General features: G+C 36.5%; 1 protein-coding gene across 2 annotated transcripts in view; it reads left to right on the plus strand.

Moving 5' to 3' along the window:
• ITGA1 (integrin subunit alpha 1) overlaps positions 1 to 17,371 on the plus strand; it is a 176,813-nt gene that overhangs the window by 37,467 nt on the left and 121,975 nt on the right. The window lies entirely within an intron of this gene.

A 17,371-nucleotide genomic window follows, 5' to 3' on the forward strand; every position in this document is an offset into this window, starting at 1 on the left:
TACTACAAATAATTGCTACTAATTACTTCACCCATTTTTAATTGGGTTGATTGCCTCTTCGCTATTGATTTGCTTCTTAGTTTTAAAGGAACTGGACTCCAAAAAGGCTTCAGTTGTGCTGAAAATGTTCCTTTTCCAGATTTGGGTGGCAGTTACATGAGTGTGTTAATTTGTGCTCTAATGTACATGTGTAAAAAATGAGGATTTGTGACCTTTTCTGAACGTATTTATTTCCTAGGGCTAGTGCAACAAATTACCACCAACACAGAGCCTTAAAGGAATAGAAATTTGGCTAGCATCAAAAAGACAAGATAATAAATGCTGGAGAGAAGTGGAGAAAAGAGAACCCTTGGGAAGTCCTGGTGGGAATGTAAATGGGGCAGTCAATATGGAAAACAAAATGGAGGTTCCTTAACAAGTTAAAAAGAGAACTACCCTACGATCCAGCAATTCTACATCTGGGAATATAGCCAGAGAAAGTGAAAACACTGTATAAGAGGTATCAGCACCTCCATGTTCAAAGCAGCATCATTTATAATAGCCAAGATGTGGAAACAACCTAAGTGTCCATTGACAGAGGGATGGATAAAGACGTCACACACACACATGCACACACACACACACAAACACACACACAAAATATTATTCAGCTATAATAAAAGAAGAAAATTCTACCATTTGTGACAAAATGTATGAACCCTGAAGACATTATACGAAGTGAAATAAGTCAGACTGAGGAAGACAAATGCTGTAGGCTCTCACATGTGGAATATCAAAAAAAACAAAATTAACAAACAAAACCTAATTCACAGAAAAAGGGATCAAATTTGTGGTTACTAGAGGTGGAGAGTAGGACGAGAGAGAATTAGATGAAGATGGTAAAAAAATACAAACTTCCACTGATAAGATAAATAAGTACTGGGGATGTAATGTACAACATGATGTCTACAGCTCGCCTTGCTCTATGGTATGTATTGAAGTTGTTAAGAGAGTAAATCAAATCCCATGAGTTCTTATCACAGCAGAAACATTTTTTCCTCTCTCTCTATAGAAACTGGAAAGGAAAAAAAAGTAAAAACAAAAACAAAAACCCAGAAATTTATTCTCTCACAGCTAGAGGCCGGAAGTCCAAAATCAAGCTATACTCCCTCTGAAGGATTTAAAGAAGAGTCTTTCCTTGCCTTCTCTAGTTTGTGGTAGCTGCTAAAAATTTCTTGTCATTTCATGGCTTGTAAACACATTTCTTTAGTCTCTACCTGTCTTCACATGTCTTCTCCTCTGTGTTTCTGGTTCTAGGTATCCCAAATCTCCCTCTCCCTTTTTTTATGACAATAGCAATCAATGAATTTTAGGCACACTCTGAATGCAAGATGATCTCATCTCAAGGCCCTTAACTTAACTACATCTGCAAAGATCCTCCTTCCAAATAAGGTCACATTCACAGACACCAGATGTTGGGACTTTGGACATATTTTTGAAGGAACACAATTCATCCCCCTATACTGAATATATGTCATGATTCAGTTTAAAAAAAAAAAACTAAACTAAAAGTCTTTAAGGAAAAAAATGGCAATTTTTTTTTAAATGTGGTAATCTGAGTTTTTGTGACAAAAGTCCTATAGGTTAGGGAGAGAAAGAAAATCCTATAAATTTGCCACCCTGTAAAGGAGAAATTCTTAATCAATTTTGAAAAGTGTCTTCAATGATTGTGATTCTGAAAAGAACTTTCTCTTTTTTTGAGTTCTTTTAAATTTAATTTTATTTTTTCAGTGTTCCAAGATTCATTGTTTAGGCACCACACCCAGTGCTCCATGCAGTATGTGCCCTCCTTAATACCCACCACCAGGACTTTTCAAATAAGGCTTTCAAACGATTTATGTGGGTTGTTGTTTTTTAATTTGAGAGGAAGCTAATGAGAACAGTATCATATTCATATAGAGAGAAAATACTTTTTAAGATATTAAAGGATTCAGGGGTTTTTTGGTATTGCCAAGTGTAGGACTCCATTAAAATGTCCAGAAAGCATATCTCTGTGTGTGTGTGTGTGTGTGTGTGTGTGTGTGTGTGTGTGTGTGTGTGTGTGTGTTCACAGCTCTTACACATGATACACTCTTATTGTTGTTTGGGGGTTTTTTTGGTAGTTGTTGTTTTTGTTTGTTTTTGCTTTTGTCAATTGTGAATAATTAAATCATTGTTATTATTGAGACTTGGACCTTTGACCACTGTGATCCTCAACTTTGGTAGAGTTTGCAAGTGGCTGAGGATTCAGGTCATAAAGGCATATTATCCTAACACTTAGCCCCAGCAGCTTTGTACTTTAGTGTGACATGTAACTTATGACCAACTTTGTTGGGGTTTCATTTCATACATCAGTTAAATAAATATGTAGTAGAAGTAATTCTTTCTTTTTAAGAATGACATTTGATCCAATATATGAAAAGTTATTTGAGTCCCCAAATATTAAAAAAAAAAAAGCTGATAATTTTAGTAGTTCTGTGAAAAGCTGTTTTAGTATGAGAACATACAAATTTAAGAATTTAGACAATAGCCTCATTCAGAAAACTAAAAGCTTCTTAGAAGCCAATTTTCTGGACCCTAATGCTATTCTGCTATCATTTTTTTTTCTCAGTTCAATCTGTTAAAAAATAGATGACAAAGCTTTGATTCATCACCTTCTCAAATTGTTCCCATTATATGTCTTCAAAGATAAATTTTGGGAGCTCTTATGTGCCCAACTGTATGAATGTTTTGAGTAAGTCCTAAGTATTCACCAGGGAGCATATCTTTAAAAAAACAAAAACAATTTTTTTCTGTGCTTTCTTTGACAGGCATTAAAAAAAAAAAAAAAAACTTAACAGCATTTTTAAGTTGATGGGAGTTCATCCAGAAAATCATGACTTGTTGGTAAAAAGTTAAAATTAAGGAAATCCAATTTTTTGAAATTTTTCACAAAGTTCTTTTTGTACTTTTAAAGTAGTAAAAGGCCAAGTATTTTATGAAGTGTCCACACAAATTATATTACTGGTCTTTCATCATCTTATGGAATCGTACTTGCACTCAAGACATGAAGGAAAAATCCGCTTCAGGGTTTGGCTGGGAAATAACTGACACACAACAGAATCACTCACCCTCGCAGTTTTTCACTGTAGGCGCCAGGCAGGGTGTCAGCCCATGGAGGGGCAAGCTGGTTCCTCATTCAGCTCTGCTCTCCTCATAAGATTGGCCTGACACAAAGCTGCAATTATTCTGTAGTGACATCACCACTGTCCTGCCCTTTTGCCTGTATTTAAATGAATTATTCTTATGTTGCATAATGGAAGATTTCGACTTTAAATCTGACCGGGCAATGAAAGTCAGTGTGAGTTCTGTGTCATGTTTCCATCTGGCTTTATTTTTAACTTCTGGTGATGCCTGGAGCACAGTCGTAAAGTACTGAAAGCATTTCCTAATGTGAAATGTAGTCTTCCCAGGGAAACGTTGCGTATTACCTGCTTAGTCAACTAAAAAGGTATCACGCTTTTTCATAGTACGTAAAGGACTACCCAAATTAAGTCCCAAAGGCATCTATTTCCTATTCTCTTTTAGATAGCACAGACCTGTGGTGCTTGGGTGGCTCAGTCAGTTAAGTGTCCGACTCTTGATTTTGGTTCAGGTCATGATCTCAAGGTCATGAGATGGAGGCCTGTGTCAGGCTCTGTACTCAGCACAGAGCCTGCTTGTGCCTCTCCCTCTGCTCCTCCATCCCCCACCCTCAAATAAATCAATAAATAAAATCTTAGACAGCACAAAGCTTTTCAATGATTAAATAGGAAAGAAAGAAAAAACAAAACTAGGATTGTTAAGATTTGTAAAAATTGGTATCCAAATTACAGGAGTCACATTATAGAAATCAGCAATCACTTCTGGCCCATGGGATTTTTTTTTTCTTTTTTAACCTCATAAGGTTAATTATTTGATTATGCCTTATGTCTCACAAGTAATTAAAGCTTTCTGAGGGCATGGCTAATGTTTATTTTGCCTCTTAATCACTCATAGTTCTTCCACACTACCTTGCACATGATAGGTTCTTATTAGTGTGTGCTGAATGAATATGACAATGCAGAATTTTGTCACATACATTTATTTACATACTTCCAGTCTATATACAGGGCAGGCCAGTCACTTTTTCTCTTATTCCATCTTTTTAAAGTTTTTAATGGCTTTTAGGGGGAACATAAGAAGGAAGCATTGAGTCAGGTCAAGAGAGCCATCTGTTTTTCTTAGCTACACTGCCTTGCTCTTTTTTTCCCATCCTTCCTTCAGCCACAGTGGACCAAGGAAACTGAAGGGGGACCACTAACTGGACTAGACAGTATCTACAGATATTAGACAATATCTAGAGAATTCTCTCTTTCCCTCCTCTAGATTTCACTTTCACACCATTCTTCTTGGCAAGAATGAAGCCTGTGTCTGTTCCTGACTGTCCTGTTGCATGATCTTCAACACCAAGACAAGAGCCTACCAATGAGGCCAACCTGTTGTCAGAGAGTGGAGTACTTGGATTGGCTGCCTTAGAGTTAATCAGCTGTGGCCAGGAGAGTGAGACACCAGATGGTTCATTTTAAATCTGATGCTCATTCTTGGACCATTCAGCCTGGAAGTCAGTGTCACTTAAAACATAAAACTTAAAAACATAGCAGCAACATCTGAAACCCTGGTTTGGAGTGAGATGGTTGCCCTAACAAGGTAGTTGCTGGCTTCTGGTGAAATGGAAGGGCTAATTTAAATAATAGGTAAGGTGTCTTATAACTACTGACTATAATATTTTATGATTTAACACTATAGCAGTCAAATATTAGGAAGTCATATTTAATTCTGCTGCAGTTTCCCCTAAACTCTACAGTTTGATAGATCAGTTGAACAGATTTTTCTTGCACATAGAACCACTTACTACCTACACTATGTTAGAATAGAGATGAACACTATCACTAGAAATCTGGAAGCATATTTAAATAGTGGTAAATATTCTAGATATTGAGAAGACCCTTTTTATTCTAACAGAAATATCTAAATCATATATATATATATATATATATATATATATATATATATATAATTTTCATCCCTGATCTCATTGCTCAAAGAGTTAAGTTTTGTTTGGTTGTTTTTTGTTGTTTTTATTTTTCTTTTGGGCTTTGTAAGCCATCAAAAACTTTAAAATTGGAGTGTTACCTTTGTGTTGTATCACTAGATGGAAAAGATATAGTATCACTAGATGGAAAAAGTATCACTAGATGTCTTTTCAAAATCTTTGAAAAGACAGTAAAATGGCCTTTCACAAGGATAGGTACCATGTAGAACCCTCAGGATCCTGACTATTCCCTTATTAAAAAAAGTATATCCAATCTAAAGCCATTTAATTATCTTTGCATTTTTATAAGATACAAATTTTCTTTAACTCTAAGGTCTTAAAAATTCTGATGTAACATTCTGTAAGATATCATGGGCTCCCTTCTGAGGAAATGTGGTCCTCGATTCCGTTGATGTCAACGGGTATGGTCTTCATTGTTGCTATTGATTTGGTTGCACCAATTTCTGCTCCTTTAAAGGTCCAAATAATAATATAAGATTAGAGAGTTACAAGAATACATGGAATGGTGAGAAACAATGAAGTCAGCAAGCTTTCTAAAGTTGCAATACTTAAGGAAAATTGTCAAATACACATGCTTATTCATTTGCTATAATTCTGCTCTACCCTGTTTAACCTTGCTGATAAGTGTACCACTCCTTGGCATGTTCCCTTCCATCTTTATATGTTTACATTCTCAGAAGTAATGTTCAGTACACCTCTGGCATGCTGGGCAGTTCTAAATTGAGTGATGACCTGTTTTCTCTTACATTTTCCCTGAGAGCCTAGTGTTTGTGAAATAAGGATGGCCAGTAGAAAATCAGTAGGTGTTACTTGACTTGCTTCCATTTATTTTAGTTAAACATCTCCCAGAGTAAGGAATTATGAGTTCCCGGAGCAGCACACGGGTCTCTTTCTTGATGTAACTCTAAGTTCTGTGATTTGGATCATCTGCAGTTCTCCAAAGAGGGAGACATAGCCATGTAAGTAGTACAGTCCAATAAACTAGACTGTGGACAAGTACTGGAAAGGAAATAATGAAAATTCTAGCATGTCAGTTCCTTTTCAGGCCAGTGTATTTGTTAAGCAAATTGGGAACTTAGTATTAAGCTCATTTCTAAAATCCTGATTTTTTTTGCCCCTAGCAATGTCCACCAGAGTGTAAGATGCAGCTAGTGTAACAAACCCTCAAACAGGTCAAGTCTACCTACATTTTATTTTGCCATGGGCCACAAAGTGGTATTACCTTTAACTTGCCTTAACCTTTCATATTTTTTATTTCCCATATTGCTCAGAAGCAGTCAAGCAAACCATGGTCAGGTCTCCACATGCCCTTTTTCACCTTGCCTGCCTCTGAAATCTACCCCTTGTGAAGGAACTGTAGAAAATAGGAAATGGGTAAAGATAATTAATAAATAACTAAAGATGATACATTCAAATTATTTTATTTTGTGTGCCTCCTTGCAGCTCCTAAAAACAAGAATAGTCTTGTATTTGTTCTAATTCTGATTAAGAGATATAAAATTTTTAAAATTAATAAAATTAAAAAGAATTAGAAAAGATATGTCAACACATCTTCAAACATGATAATAATACAGAAAATGTTTAGTTCTTTTTTCTCATGAAGTACTTTAGACTAGTGAGAAAATTAAAGGAATAACAATAAACATAAGAAAATTAATTATAACATAAACATAAGAAAATTATAACATAAACATAAGAAAAATAATTATAACATAAACCTAAATGTGCCCAGATTTGCAAAATCTAAACATTGTCCCATAATTGTTTATTTTTCATGAGAAGTAAAACACTATTATGATTTTTTAATAAAGTCCAATAATTAGCAATCCTCTTCGTCATTGAGGCTAAAACTGATTGGGAAACAACCCGGAATCAGAATGGAGCATGGCTGATGAAATGAAATTCCCACAAAGCGGATTTACCCTCTACCTTCAACTCAGAGTCTGATATTGAGGAAATAGAACACAGCATTATTTTGTTTTCATTTTTGTTTTTCTGTAGGTAGGCTCACTTCTAAGAGAAAACAAGTAGGAGAAGACTGGGATGCCCAGTCTTTCCAAACTCATCAGTCAGTCAAGTGTGAAAGGAGACAGGCACAGGCATAGATACAGACAGGGAGTGTTACAGCTCACAGAGCTCCCTTCCATGAGGATGGGAAGTGAGCATTTTCTTCTAAAAACATATAAAAAACAACATTTTTATTTCCTTTTGGATCCTATTCTCTTCCTTCTCTTGCCCCCAGTCCACAGGTAACCTCTACTCGAATTTCTTTGTATATAACAACTACTTGGTCGCTAGAATTACGATTGTGAGTACCAGTATGCTTCCATTTAAGGAAAATATTGGCTGCCAGTTCTTGGGGATTTTGATATAACATCTGAATTTATTTCAATTACCAGATACTCTAGGAGACAAATAGAAAGAATGTAAAAGATGATGCGGCTAGATAGGAATAAAGTTTGAATCCAAGGATGTTACTTCTCAACAAATGTTCTATTTGCTGAAAGATCATCATGGTCTTAGCAATAACAGTTATAGCTAAGAAAACAAAATTGGAACTATCTTAAAACAGAAAAGAAAGCATCATTAAGTTATCTCTTTCTTCTGAAAAGAAAATAAGCATTCTATTGACCCTTGCCTTCTGAAATATTTCAACATTCCAGGCTACTGAGACTTTTCTTCATCTCTTGTAAACAAACCCATGTCCTTTAAAATACTTTCTGGTTTATTTTCCAATTATTTTTTCAGACGAACCACAAGTTATATGTATTTGACTTCCATTATTTTCTCTTGATAAACTGAACAAGTTTTAAATTGGGCAGAGGTACCAAAAGACTTTTGAATGAAGAGAATATTAGGTAGTGAATGATAAAATGAAAACTAGCTATAGTAATTAGCTAGGAAGGGAAAGAAATATTGTGAAGAATCATTTTCGTCTAAGTGCTGGTATGTTATTAGGGACATCTAGAAAAATCAGCCTATTATGTGGTATTTGAGAATCAATAAGACATCTCTACATCCATGCAATTTGAAATTGCCAATTAAAACTACTGGGTAACTCTAGAATGAGCAATTGTTTTCTTATAGACCTTGTTTTTGGTTTCTGATAAACTGTCGAGGTTTGCATAGTATTTTATTTTTTTAGTTAGTTTCATGAAGCCCTTAATTTATTAATGTTAATGATTGACCACTTGTGTGTTAAACCAGAAAGTATTTAGATAACCTTATTCCACCAAAAAAATAATGTTATAAATTTGTATACTTTGCCTCCTAATTCTGAGCAGTATGGAAAATAAAAAATATGAAATGCTAAGGCAAGTTAAGGCTAATGCCCCTTTGTGCCCCGTGGCAAATAATTTTATGTGTTTCCCAAGGTTAAAACCTTGGGAAAAAATCAAGACATTTTTAAAAGTCCAGGCATACTCAATCCTTAAAAAAATACTCTAGTTGATTCAAAGTGCCAGTAATTATTTTCCAGTATAAATAATCACAATTTAATTCAATTGATTTTTTCACATGTTGGAATTTTTCCATTCGTTTCTATTTTGTGTTACACATGAGTGTGTTTTCACTTAAACAATTTTAGTTCCTAACTACAAATTGTACAATTAAGAGAGAATGGCTTTGGTTCTTTTTTTTTTTTTTTTAAGATTTATTTATTTATTTTAGAGAGAGGGAGAGGCAGAAGGAGAGGGAGAAAGAGTCTTAAGCAGACTCCCCACAAAGTCCCATGTGGGGCTCCATCTCAAGACCTGAGATCACAACCTGAGCCAAAACCAAGAGTCATATGCTTAACTGACTGCACCACGGAGGTGCCCCACTTTTGGTTCTTTTTTATACCATTCGTACATTGGATAACTTGCATGTTTTTGAGATGCTTTTGTTTCAATCTCAGAGTCACATCTTACCTAGGTATCATATGCATTGTGTCCATCAATGCCTGAGAAGAAAAACCTGAATAAAAAGTTCTACCTTTATTTGCAGATTTTTTTCAGTGATTTATATTACTTTACTTATAATTTCTTCTCCATGATATATATGAGCCAGTAACACATTGCCAGTCCCATCATTTTTGCTAATGTGCACAAGAGGTAGTTTACTGCATAAGGAAAGCAAAGAGGTAGTATACGCAGTGATACAAATTATTTTAAATTTCCTAGTTTCTATTTGAGTTATTCAAACAAACAAACAAAAAGGTATAATTCACTCTCTGCAGTGAAACAGTAGAAGTATCTGAAATAGTGAACATGTCTCACACACTCAAACATGTGCATGGACTTCAAAAGCCAATACCCAAGCCTTCCAGAAAAATTGCGCTATCGAATCTGTAGGAGAATCAGTAATACAACCTGTTAGTGCCTAGAATCATTTATTTTACAGTGTGAACTACCTTTTGCCTTCCTGTCCCTCAAAAGTACCTGTTACGCATGCTAACAAAAATAACCTAAAACTGACAATGTTTTACTGTCTCACTGAGAAGATATTAAATGTAAATCAATAAAATTTACTGAAAAGTTTCATTAACAAAAAGACAACCTTCATTCATACTTTTACATCTCCAAACACTTTGTATCTCACATTTCTGTATGAATACTTGAATAGGATGCAACCTGCTCTGTTCTGAAGTGTAAGACGCCTTTCCCCATGCAGCGCTCCGTGCTGTGTAGTCACAGAAATAAATGAGTTCAGCTCCCAGGATGCCAGGGCAGCTGGAGAACAGAGTTCTGTGCTCACATTGCTTGCAAAAACACACGAGTCGTGTTTCCCACAGTGGGGTCCAGGGACCCCTGAGGTTCTGCAGCTTTTTTATCCTGTAAACCCCAGAGCCAGAAGATGATGGTGATAGGGTAGAGGCGTTGGGAAACTGAGACTGTTTAAGAATTTCAAGAGAAGGGACAGACTGAGAAGAGCTGGCAGAGTAGGCACTTATTTGTGGTGGGAGGATATGGGAAAAGAGCAGATGTCTGTAGATACTACAAAGGAAAATAAACACTGTGGGAGAACAAACTTATGTAGAAAAAATTAAAAGGGGGATTTTTAACAAAGGATGTTTGGGAAACACTCCATTGGAGCTTAATATTCTGGGCAGCATTTACAAAAGGGTACAAGTTCTTACAGCCAGAATGACCTTTATATGAGAAATCTTCATTTCTCTGTTTATTCCACCCTGTTTCACTTAACAAACTTGTATTAAACACCTACTATGTGCCAAGAATTAGGCCTCTTTGCCTCCTTCCCATCAGCCATATACAGATACACACATAAACACACACTCACTTTGAAGTTCAAATACCATTTGTATTAACTGGAAGCCTACAGGACGTTAGCACTAAAGTCAAAACAATTCACTCACTACAGCAAGCTAAAGTTAAAAAGCAGCCTCCCATGATGAAGCTTGGAAAATGTTTGAACATCGAGGTGTTTATTTGGATTGGCTTTTCTGGACTTGCTGATAGAGGTAGATATCATGCTGACATATTACATCATTTCTGATGAAAGAACCCTTAATGGTGGGATTCATTGAGCCAGACTTTCCTCTTACATAATTGTATAGGGAAGTTTCAATTGCTTGGAGACAGCAAGTTGGATATGGTATCTTTTTCTGAAGATATAGATTCCTGTATTTGAGACTATGATACCATTTCCAAACACTTGTGTTGATGCTACATCAAGGCTCAAGGCTCTGATGTTTCTTTTATTCTATTTTTATTTTCTGTTGTCTTTACCACTGGAGTTCTTTGTCTCATCCTTCTCAAGATTACAATGCTGTAAAAATAATCACTTCAGATTTCAAATCAAGTAGAATTATGTCGTACTATATTTGTGGATAGATCCAGTTACACTATTTATCAAACTTAATCTTGTCTAAAAATATCTTTATTTATTTTAGAGAGAGAGAAAGAGAAGGCAGACACAAGCAGGGGGAGGGGCAGAAGGAGAAAAAGAGGGAGAGAAGCAGGCTCCCCACTGAGCTCAGAGCCTGATGTGGGGCTCAGTCCCACGACCCTGAGATCATGACGTGAACCAAAACCGAGAGTTGGGCCCTCGATCAACTGAGCCACACAAACGCCTCTCAGATCTTATCTTTTAGGGTAATCATGTATACGAAAATTGAGATCCAACTCACTTAGCCACCAAGAATAACCGAACTAATTAAAATTTCAGATTTATAACACTGATATTATAAAGATGTTTCATTATACATTGCAAGTGAGGAAAGGGGCTTTCAGTTTCCATCCTCAACTCTTATCATTAAAATGTTTTTCTTCCTACCCCTTGAACTGTCTCAAAGTTGAATATATTTTATTTGAATTTAAGAAAAAGGAAAAGTAAATTTGAAGTGATATAAAATACCTAATGTGTCACATCATTAGTTATAGTGAGCATATATAATTTGAGGAGTTTATATCCATCTGAGTAGGGGTAGATGAACTCTTTCCACCAATAAGCTTTGGCACAGCAAGAGATATAAAAGGTGCCCAGGATGTACCAGCATTCACACTGCAGGGGTGGGGGATGCTATGGGGACTCTGCAGCTCTGCATTACAGAGGTTGTACTGCCTAGGTACTTTCTCTGATTCTCAGATGGCTCAAGACTGTCACTCAATTCATATGCCTTATGTCACTTCAGGCTTATCCTATCCCTGGAATAGATTTATAATCTTTGAAATAGGTTAGAGGAGAGTAGATTGTCAGTGAAGTAAGAAAATCCTTAACTTGCTATTGGCTGAGAACCTGGGTGGTATCATAAATATTCACCACATTTTGAGGAACTGAGATGAGAATCCAAGAGGTCTAACCGGAAGGACAGAAACCCCTGCACTCCTCTTCGTTGGCCAGTTGTTTCACCTGGAAGGCTGATTCCCTCATCTTCGATTTTCTTTACACATGTCATTGCAGCCAGGTTTAGAAACGGGAAACTTTCTATGGAAGTGAGTCAATGAACCCACTGTCCTGCCACACTGATACAACACATCTGTATCATTTTTCAAGATATAAATGGTCATCAGGATGGGAGCAGGGGATCCTCTTCCAAAAGAAAATTCAACTGCCATATGGTAAACGGATTCTTTGAATTCTACTTATGAACACAATTTACTCATTTATTGAATATTCTTTATTGCTACATGTATAAGTTGTATTTGTCACAGCAACCAATGCCTATAAAGCATTTGTAACCTCATTTTAAATGTGATAAGCTGAGACTAATGGAAGTTAAATCACTTACTGTATTTTTTCCCAGCTAGGCTATAAGATCTTAAAAGTAGAAGTGCCATCTTATTATGACTATATCTCCAGGACCTAGCATATATTCAACCCCAAGTAAAACCTTGATGAATATTTGTGTAGTAGTTGAATAAATGTGAATAATTACATAAATAATAATATAAGTGAAAGGGCTCTGTAAGCCTAGGTTCATATATCTCTAAAGATTACCATATTTCTATACAATGAAGGAATTTGCTCTAAAAACCATTAACTAAAGGGGCGCCTGGGTGGCTCAGTCAGTTGAGCATCTGACTCTTGGTTTTGGTTTTGATCTCAGTGTTGTAGGACGGAGGCTTCCATTGAGCCCTGTGTCGGCCTCCTTACTAAGTGCAGAGTGTGCTTCAGATTCTTTCTCCCTCCCCCTCTGACCCTCCCTGCTCACACACACTCTCTTTCTCACTCTCTCTCACTCAAATAAATACATAAAATCTTTAAAAATAAATAAATAAAAATAAAAACCATTAACTATAATAAAACAGTTATTATTTCCTATCTTAATATTGTGCCATTTCACTCTTTAAAAATAATAAATATAATATTAATTCCATGATTTCTCCTATGTCTAGATTGGATAAATGTGTAAGAAGTTGGTGAAAGAAAGCAATAGCATTTTAATATCAATCCCTAGCCACCATTCATTTGATACCCTTTTTACTTGGGCTTTTAAATATTCAGAATTCCATTGGCTATTAAATACTTCAATCTGGATAGTGCTAGATCAGAATTTCTGGACCACCCTGTGAAACACAGACTTTCTTCATTAAAAAGCAAAATATCAAACAGGCTGCAGTGACTTTTCTTGGAACTCAGAGGATGTGTGGAGGAGGAAGGCCTTCTTTGACCAGAGAGTCAGTGCCCTCGGGAGAAGCTCAGACTTTTCCCCCTTCATTCAACTTTTCCTGTCAGTCCTACCCTCAACTACTCAAGTTACAAGATGATTAAGAGCTCTCATGGGTCTTTTGAGGTTCTGTTGACCTGCGTTATTGTTATTATTTTTATTATTATTAATCTCACAACTTCAATGGCACTCTTGTCACAGAAAGTCTATGATTTGACCTGAGAAACCCAGTGTTTAATTCCTTCTCTGCCACTAACACAGCTGACATTAGACCAATCACTTAACCCTTCTAAGGTCCAATTTCCTAACATACAAGAAGAGAATAGTGGCTGCTGTTCTGCCCAACCACCAACCAGTTCATTGTCTAGTTCAATATCCTTTTTATATGAAAATGTTTGTAAGTGGCAAAAGGATTTTTTTGTGATTTATTTATTTATTTGAGAGAGAGAGAGAGAGAGAGAGCAAAAGAAAGCAGGGGGAGGGGCAGAAGGAGAGGGAGAGAGAAAAATCTGGAAGCAGATTGCCAGCTGAGCACAGAGCCCACCAGCCGCAGTGTGGCTCGACCCCAGGCCCCTGAGATCACGACCTAAGCCAAAATCAAGAGTCAGCTGCTTAACTGACTGAGCTTCCCAGATGCCCCATGGCAAAATATTTATATGCAGAAAATACCATACAATTGTAGGTACTTCTCCCTCTCTTTTTCTCTTTCTCTCATTTAGTTGTCTTACACCTCCACTTCCATACTGGGACAAAGAAACTGTGCACAATGATCTCTTTCACAAGAGATACCCTTCAACACCAACAATCTCATCTTCCTCCTCAGTTTTGAGCCCTTAAATATATGACACATATAATCATATTTGAAAGAGAGCAAGCCTTTCCATTTCTTTTCTACCTGAACGTGAATGTTTTGCCTGAAACTCTCATGATGCTTTATCTAGATCTCTGCAAGTATGACTTCTCTCCTCACTCCAGTGATCCCCCTCAGCCCCATTTTCTTAGCCATGGCCACTGTAGAAGGCCTCTTCCCAGTTTTGCTTCTCAGAAGTCATAATTACTTGGACTAAGAGTAATGTTGCCTTCTACTAACCCTTTTCAGTTTTAGGGATAAGATGTAAAAATTGAATTCGTGTGAATGTTTGGGAATCCTGGGGAACTATGGGCAAACTTCTCTACTGTCCTGAGCCTCCTTCTGTTCATTTGCACAGCAGTGATAACAACACTAATTGTAGGGTTGTGGGCAAATTATATGAGAAGGAGCATGTGAAGCATAACAAATAGTAATGTGTTGTTATTCTTAAGGAAAAAAATTCCTCTTCTGCTGGCACGTGTGAAATTAGAGCTTAATTTTGACGTCTGCCTATTGTCTATGTTTTATTTCCCATCATTTTCACCCTGTATGGCCCCTTAAGCCACCTCAGCTTTGTTTTTCTTTTTGTTTTTTGACTTTGACAGAGAATAAGTGCGATTTTTGCTGTACCTCTGGTACATAAAGTTCCAAGACAACTTGGTATAACAAAATGAGCATCAAACTCAGAGTTTCAAGAAGCTGCCTTTACTGTTTGTGCACTCCTTTAAATCAAAAGAACAAGATGTAAACTATTTTTTTATGTCATCTCCTGTGCTTCAGTCTCCTTGGTGCCTTAGCAAACATGAAAGAGACTGATTTACAATCACTTTGGGCAAATTGCCCGTAGAATTCTGAAGACAGGAAATGAAAAAAAAAAAAAAAAAAAAAAAAAAAAAAAAGGTGCAGCACACCCCTCCCCCTCCCTTGAGCATTCAACACAACATGTGGAATAAACAAGCCTAAAAAGGAAACCAAAATGTCTTGGTCTTATAATGAGGAGTATCATGAATGTCTTTTGGGAGAACATATACTAAACACAATAAAGTGCTAGAAAAAAACTTCAAGAGCAGTGAACTTGAACCTGATTAATAATAACTCCTTTCCCCTTTGGTCTAAAAGATGGTGAGTACTTTTAATCTAGGGTAAATTATGTTACCTACATCAACATTATGAAAGAGGGTTACCATATTATAGGCTTACACCTCTCAAACCATAACAGGAATCGAATTCCCTGGGGATCTTGTTGGGATGGAGACACAGATTCAGGAGATTTGAGTGGAACCTGAGATTCTGGATCCCTCGCAAGCTCTGGATGATGCAGATGCTGCTGGTCTGCATGCCTGTTGTTTTCCCATCATCTTCAACAAAATCATTGGTGGTGGTGTTCTGGTCCTTCTCTATAGAATAGTCATATTCAGCTTGGGCAGTTTTGGTCCCAGGGGAATTTGTCTGTGTCTGGAGACATTTTTGATCTTCATAACTTAGGGAGTACTACTGGCATTATGTGGGCAGGGACCACAGATGCTGCTACAACACACAGTATAGACTTTCATAACAAATAATCTTCTGACTCAAATCCTGTTGTAGACCTACTACCTTGTGTATCTCTCGTATCAAAAAATAATCTGTTACAAGTTTTCAAAAAAATAAAACTGTGAGAGAAGGGTAGGAGCACGTACTATTTAGTTTGGAGTAGAGTGAACAGTGTTTAAAGCTGTCTTCAAATATGTAAAAGGAAATTATGCAGAAGATGGTAACCAGCTGTTCTCCATCACACTTGAAGTAAGAGCAGGAAATGTACATAAATGGGCCTACGCTACCCATCCGTTCTTTTACTACATCTTCCACACGAGCCAGGCAAGTCTCTCTATGATTTTACAGCCATATTTGCCCCATTCTATGTCTTATCACTTGTAAAGACCCTCCCAAATTATTGGGATATATTTTCTTCTCACTGCCAAGTTGAATCTCTCCTTCCCTTTAAAAATCTAACTTGAAAATTTCCATCTCCATTAAGTCTTTCTTAACTAAAATGAAATACTTGTCAGTTTACCTCTAACTTCAACTGGTACACTTTCTCCTTCAGTGTTTATTCTACAAATATGTTATTGCCCATCTGTGTACAAGGTGCTAGATTTTGGGAAAGGATAAGAAAGAGAAGAGAGTCCCCGCTTTTAAGAATTTTCCAAACTGGAGGAGGGGGGGAGAAATCACACAGATAATTACAATGTAAATAAAATAATATTTAATAATTATTTCTATGAGGGGCGCCTGGGTGGCTCAGTGGGTGAGTGGGATCAAGCCCCACATCTGGCTTTCTGCTGAGCAGAAAGTTCGTTTCCCTCTCTCTCTCTACCTGCCTCTCTGCCTACTTGTGATCTCTGTCTGTCAAATAAATAAATAAATTATTAGTATTATTATTATCTCTATGAGAGATATTCAAAAAATGAAAGAGGAGGATTTAGTAGTTAGAAAGATTATTTCCAGTTGGAAAGATCAAGGAAGACTTTATAAATAGGTATACATAAGTATCTTTTTTCATGAATAGGTATACATAAATTTTTTTAAAAGAAAAAAATTTTCTCTAGATTAGGTATAATTCTGTGCAGCAAAAAACCCAATGTTAAAATTGAAGGTTATGACTTAGAGCATAGAATGAATTTGAGTCTGGATTTAAACTATATTTATGGAAGAGTTTATAATGAGTAAGGAAAGATAATTTTTCAGGATGCGGATAGCTGTATCAAGGTTTTAATAAAGAAAGGTGAATTCAATTACCTCTGAATGTACCTTATGATGCATGTGATTTTATAAGGGAGTGCTCTTTGGGACGAATTTTTAGTTGCATCTAGGAGAGGAATGCTTTGTAACTTCACAACTCTACTTCAAAAACTAGTATCAACCTTGGAATTTGGCACCATCCATTTGACAGAATTTGGCACCATCCAGAACCCTTTTAGGAGAGAGTCTCTCTTGTAAAGGGTTTTCATTACCTGAACTTTAAGGAAATTGAAGAGAATTAACCCTCATTGAATATCTAGTGTATGTCAAGCACTGAGTAGAGTCTTTAGATATGTCATTTGATCTAGATATATCATGGACAGCAGCCTGTGAGTGTATTACCACCAACACTATATGGAGGTTCTAGCATACTAGGATAAGCTTTCTGTCCACTGCTTGATGGAAAGAGAAGTCGAACAGATCTCAGGCCTGCTTCAGAAGCCATTTCTGGGTGAAGGCAATCTGCTTCCATTCCCTTTGGAAGCAGTAAGGAGAAAGCCTC

Source organism: Mustela lutreola, chromosome 5, assembly GCF_030435805.1.
Source record: "Mustela lutreola isolate mMusLut2 chromosome 5, mMusLut2.pri, whole genome shotgun sequence".
Classification (NCBI taxonomy): domain Eukaryota; kingdom Metazoa; phylum Chordata; class Mammalia; order Carnivora; family Mustelidae; genus Mustela; species Mustela lutreola.